Raw genomic sequence first — 4,932 nt, forward strand, 5'->3', positions numbered from 1 at the left:
ATAAATTGGAATAAAAATGACTCACATGGTATTGTGTTTAACGTTGAACAATTAACCCTCTTCCTTAACAACTCTGTGAAGTAGAGAATGCATTGGTCCAATTTGATACAGGCAAGAATTACATCATAAAGCTGCCTCATTCTTGCTTGTATTGAGCATTTGCTATGTGCCAGACATCATGATAGGTGCTGAGGAAATAATGATAATAATACTAATAACGACAATTATAGTGGTGATTTTATTTATTTGTCATTCATTGACCACCTACTCTGTAAAGGTACAGCTCAAGATATTATTCATACATTAACTCGTTCGTCTGTACAACAAACCTAGATGATAGAGCAGACATAGATTTTGCCCTGAAAGAGAGCACAATCAATTAAGGAAGAAGGAATAGACATATAATCAGATGCTTTTTACTGGCCAAGCAAGTACCATAACAGAACTAAAATCACAATTTGGGAATCACAGGGAAGATGCAGGTAACCTAGGTTGAGTAAGGATAGGCAAGGTTTTCTGAATTAGTGATTCCTGAATGTAAACTTGAAGGCAAAATCTGACAGTCTCCATGGGATAGATAATACAGCAATACCAACTAAACACAAAAATCATGGCTTACTGCAGCAAAGGCTTATTTCTTAATTACGCCACAGGCCAAGGTAGATTAGACATCTCTTCATGGTGCCTCTCCTCCAACAGTGACTCAGGGATCATGGCTTCCAATTTGCAACTTGCAACACTACACCTCTGAGTTCTCTTATGTGGCTGGGAGTAAGAGGTGGAGAAGGTACGCTGACACTTATCTGCCTTGACTTATGAATGATATACCTCATCTCCACTCCAGATTCTTGATCAGAACTAGTCACATATCCCAACTCAAGCACAAGGGCAAAGGACGACATTGAACACTTGGTGAACATTACTTTCTATCACGGTTAGACAAAGAGGATTGAAAAGGAAAGGGTTAGCAAAAGTACAGAGGTGAGACACATTATCATCTGGGCCAGATGGATTTTGGTTTTCTTGAGTGTGATATGAAAGAAAGTGTGTAGATGATAAGAACCTGAAGGACTAGTCATAGCCCAGATCAACGAAGGCCCCACAGGAGATGTTAAAGCTCTTGAATTTTATCCTATAGAAGAGAAAGAGCAATTGAAAAATTTTAAATAGATTTGAACTCTGGGGATTGTGGTGCCTGAATTTGAGATGGACAAGAGGGAAGGCAGGAATACTAGTTATGACGTAATCAAATTAGTTAGGAGTCTATGAGGATACCCATCAAAATCTGGGCAATATAATAAGAATGAAGAGAAAAGACAGATTTGAAATATGTTAGAGGCAAAACTGGAAGGAATCTAAAAAATGATTAAATATGGGACACTAGGAAGAAGAGGTGATGAATAACTTCCAGATTTCTACTTTGGGTAACTGGTACTATCAATTTACACAGAGATCATTAGGAAAAACTATTTGAAGAGGAAGATGAAGAGGTTTATTTTGGACTTTTTAAGGTGGAGTGGCCAGTGGGAAATCCAGGCGGAGTCAGCCAGCAGGAGTTTGGATGAAGCTCTAAAGCCAGGTCCAAGCTTGAGATGAAGATTTGGGAGTCATAAAAGTTTGGATGAAAGATGAGACCACAAGAGTCGATGGCTCACAAACTGTGAAAATGAGATGAGCAGTGGGCTTGGAACTCAACCATGGGGAAAACCAACACACTAAGGGTAGGAAGAAGGAAGCATCCCATGGTGATGAAAGACAAGGTACTGTCAAGGGTAGAACGAGAATAAGAAGCTGAGGGAAGACAGAGTTTTGAGGAGAATGATCAATCATCTTAAGTGGTATGAAGAAATCCAGGAGGATAAGCACTGATATTTTTCATTGAATGTGGTGCTTAGAATTGCCCAGAGACAATCTTAGCAGTGACGAAATTGGTAAGAAGGAGAGATAGCAATGGACTGGGAACTGCTGTGTAGTAAGATAAAGTAGAAACAGGGTAGCCACTTCCCCTTCGAGAAGTTTGGGGACTTGCTCAGTACCACACCGCCGGAGTTTGAGTTCAAGGTGGGCAGAACTGAAACCTGGGGCCTGGTCATACAGCTGCTTGTTGGCAAGGCAGGAACCAGCTCCCTCTGTGCTAAGTCCAGACCTCAGTCTTCTAGACAGTCGCAATTCACCAAACTACTTCAAAAGTAAGTGCAATTGTTCACCACATTTTCTAATTTTCGTGACAGTCTAGATGAGTTGCTGACGGGAATTTTCCAAGCATGTATTAAAACACATGCGCACACACACACAAAGTTTCAAAGAGGTAAAATGTTAGGTGATTTACTTTAATGGGAGCCAAGCAGAGCACAACGAACTAATAATAAATAATACCCTACTAAATCCAAATGCATTTTAGACTTTTAGGGAGCATTTAATAGGACCAAGCAGTCTCAGTAAGTAAAATTGAATGCATATATTTTTAAACAGCACCCTACATCAAGATAATTCTATCAAGTAATCTTTTTCAATAAGCAAGGTGCTTAGCTCATATTTAAGCCCTTGGTTAAAGAAACAAAACTCTAAGAGGTACAAAGTTCCTGATGCTTCTTGGGGGTCACAGAATTCTCATCATAGCAGTCCTGAATAAAGGAAAGACCCTGGGCCTGTAGCACGTTCCAGGAACACAGAAAAGCTGTATGGCTCTAGCTTCGTGGGGAGTGGAGGGAGATAAAGCTGGCCACGGAGGCCGGAACCAGATAGTGAAGGGCTTTATACATCATGCTAAGGAGTCTGGATTTTATCTTGCGGGTTAGCAGAGAGCCATTAAAGACTTTTAAGTAAGGGATTATCATGATCAGATTTCTATTTTCTGGCAGCTACAGTGTGGAGGAGAACTGAAGGAGGGCAAAAACCAAAGGCAAAGAGACCAGTTAGTAAGTCCTGCTTATTCTCTTTCTTTCCTTCTGCCTCGAGATTCCCACAGCCCGCGGCTCCAGATCTATTCTTTCCAGGTGCTGCCTCACTTGTCTGGATTTTCATTCTCTCACATATCAGCCATGCATGCACGTGTGTGCTCATGTGTACATGTGCATGCACACCCCCCCACACACACCCAGAGCAGGGTTTTCATTCTGATCCTTCCTAGGCAGGATCAAGGTTTCCTGTGGTATCCGGGTCACCCAGAAGTCATGTCAAGGAACAACAGGATATATTATATGAATAAAGGACCCCTTGTCTGTTAGTAAGACAAGGAAGGTCCATGGGGTTTGGTCAAGGGATGGGGATGGGGCCAAGTGGACGTATGAAAATGATAGTCAATGGGCCAGCCCTGTGGTTTAGCGATTAAGTGCGCGCGCTCCACTGCTGGCGGCCCTGGGTTCGGATCCTGGGCGCGCACCGAGGTACCGCTTGTCAGGCCACGCTGTGGCTGCATCCCATATAAAGTGGAGGAAGATAGGTATAAATGTTAGCCCAGGGCCAGTCTTCCTCAGCAAAAAGAGGAGGATTGGCATGGATGTTAGCTCAGGGCTGATCTTCCTCACAAAAAGAAAAGAAAAGAAAAGAAAATGATAGCCAAGCTGCTTAGATGAATTTAATGTAAAATGCTTCTATATATTTACAGTGTACTTCTCATGCAATGCTTTGAAAGATAGACAGAATTTGAAAAAGCAATAAGAGAAAGGAATTGAAGAAGAGAGGGAATTGAAAATATAGGTACACACAATAGACCTTGCACAGGAAGGGTCAAGTGAAAAATCTTGTGCACCAATTGCCACGAATTAGCCACAGAAAAGATGGCTAAGGAAAATGGAAACTCACTTCCCCCAGAAAGAAAGAAAAGAGTAAATGTTAAATGCAATAACATATTTGCAAATGATGATTCAAAAGCACGCAAGTTTAAGGGGAGGAGTAATAGAAATTGTCTCTGAATCTGGTTTAATGGTGCAAGTGTTTCTGGGTTAATAACTGCAGGAGAACAACTAAATTATAGATAGTCCTTGTTCATAGCTGTAAGTCTTAGAAGGTAGAGAATAATGTAGCCTAAGCAGATTGCTAAAAGATATACTTAAAAGAAACTTTAATACGTATGGGGTCGTTAATGTTGGAAGTGTTGTCTTTGGAACGTTTGTTTTTTATCACTTGGAAACCAAATGGTATCTGTGGCTTTTTGTCTTCTTCACGTTAAAATATAGGAGAGAAGTGGAGATGATCTGATTTAAACAGCAAGGTGGAAAGAAGGCAAGACCATTTTATATGTTATTGAATCATTAAGATATTCTTGAATATCGTAAATTTCCAATGCAACAATCACAGTGGTGCAACTCTAATTTCAGAGGGAAACAATTGCATATGCTCATGCCTCTTTGGATATTTGTGAGAATAATGGAGCTGTACTGAAACAATTGATATCAAAGCTCCCTTTGCACTCCTGGGAGAACGCACAGTGTCCATTTCTTACCCTGGTGATATCTGTGAGGTAGTGAGTAGGTTGGCTGTATAAGGGAAGCATGAAATCACAAAAGAGAACATCCAACACTAAAGCTACTGGTGGGCATCGAGGTCGGCAGGCTGATGGAGACAAGATAGCAAGAGTAAACTGGATTACGTGTAGTGCTAGGATTTAAAGGTACCTCTTTCCCTGCTCAAACACTGAAAGCTGGATCAGCTTTGGTTCATGGTGTCAGAGTCTGATAACTCTCCAGTTCACATAAGGTGGAGCACTAATCCTAATAGGGGTTGCTTCCAAATAGTTTATAAACTTAGTCTTGCTTCCACCCTCTAACCTCCATAGCTGAGAGATGATGGGGATAAGCTGCTAGGTTTCAGACTGCCAGATCTTTGGGCCTAAACATTTCTTACTTCCTTCCTTTCCTTGTAAGGCCAGGACACTTAGTCTTCCAAGTGTCTGGACTAATTAAATGCAGGTCTAGTATGCCAAAAATGTTT

Source organism: Diceros bicornis, chromosome 33, assembly GCF_020826845.1.
Source record: "Diceros bicornis minor isolate mBicDic1 chromosome 33, mDicBic1.mat.cur, whole genome shotgun sequence".
Lineage (NCBI taxonomy): Eukaryota > Metazoa > Chordata > Mammalia > Perissodactyla > Rhinocerotidae > Diceros > Diceros bicornis.